Below are 1,562 nucleotides of genomic sequence, written 5' to 3'. Positions count from 1 at the left end.
ATATATATATATATATATATATATATATATATATATATATATATACACATATATGTATGTATATATATGTATATATATATGTATATATATACGTATGTATGCTTATATATATATATACATATATATATGTATGTATACTCGTGTAGGAGTTTTTTTAAAAAACGTAATAAGGTTATTACCCAGATGATATTAAATATATGAATATATGTTTGTATATATCTAAATCTCTATCTATCTATCTATCTATCTATCTATCTATCTATCTATCTATCTATCTATCAATCTATCTATCCATCTATCTATCTGTCTGTCTGTCTGTATGTATGCCAATCTCTCTCTCTCTCTTTTCATATCCATATATATATATATATATATATATATATATATACACATACACACACACACACACACATATGTATATGCACACACGCTGTGCGCGGTAAGTTTCAAGAAGTAGTATAATACTCGATCAGTTAAGAGAGCAAAGATATTGTTGTAATAAAAACAAGCCTTGTGGTATTTCACAAGGCTTTCGGTTTTTATCATTATATATACATACATACATATATGTTTGAACGTATCGAAGGTTTTTTCATTAACGACTTTATGTTCTGAAAAACGTTTGAAATGAATGTTTGATCACGAAATCGCCACTAAAGTTGCAGAAAGTATCTCCGTCGTACGAATCTACAAGTCTTTATTGATCTCTTTCCGGTCTTCTCATTTTGGCGATATTTAGTGTTGATCCGCAGGATCATCTCTTTTCCTGTACGTTTGTCTCCAGTTTTTAGATTTTTCAGCTACTATTTGCCCCCAATTTTGCTTTTTATTGCACACTTTTTAGATTGGATACTGATTAGGGTGTAATCTTGATGGAATCCGGAAAGCATTTCTTTGATGTACCCCTTGAGCGGTCAGCTTCCTGAAGCACCGAGCCTGTGGCAGTTGAGACCGGCGTTCTTGGCCCCCTGCACCGCATTCCTTTCTCTCAGCTATCGGATTGGAGATTGTTGCCTGCAAGTGTGAGTCCTGTGAGTCCTGTGAGTTCCACCGCATCTCCCTCGTTATCCTCCAGGGGCAACACCTTTTCCATTTTGTCTGCTGGTACCATAAGAAACGTTGAACTATGATAGAAGAAAGAGGCCTTTACTTAGACTATCTGCTATTCTATTGTTATGTCTTTCTCATTTAATACCCAGGACTTAGCTTCAAGCTGTGAGCCAAGATCGTTTCACGGAGTACAGAGCAGCTTAGCATTTTTATACAGCCTGGATATCAGAGATGATTATTTATTAATGATTACTTGTATTCTCACAAGTTTTTGTGGTAGAGATGGACTATATGTAATCTGAACCTTCCCCCCCCCCACCCCTTATTTATTAATTTTTTTTACGGACTCCCACGTTTTAGGCTATGGAGATTCCGATTCTGACAAAAAATTTTTTGAAAAATTTCAATCCCCACCACCACCAAGCAGGCTATTTACATGCTAGAAATAACAGCCAAATCTCACAAAACTAGTGTTAGGGTTAGGTTTAGGGTTAGGGTTAGGGTCAGGGTTA

The 1,562-nt window shown here is 35.1% G+C and overlaps 1 protein-coding gene across 1 annotated transcript in view; it reads left to right on the top strand.

Annotated features, from left to right (window-relative positions):
- Positions 1 to 1,562, top strand: part of LOC106877711 (growth hormone secretagogue receptor type 1) — a 190,450-nt gene that overhangs the window by 2,222 nt on the left and 186,666 nt on the right. The window lies entirely within an intron of this gene.

Source organism: Octopus bimaculoides, chromosome 3, assembly GCF_001194135.2.
Source record: "Octopus bimaculoides isolate UCB-OBI-ISO-001 chromosome 3, ASM119413v2, whole genome shotgun sequence".
NCBI lineage: Eukaryota > Metazoa > Mollusca > Cephalopoda > Octopoda > Octopodidae > Octopus > Octopus bimaculoides.
Note: the sequence above shows the minus strand (reverse complement) of the source record. Positions and strands in the feature narration are given on the sequence as shown.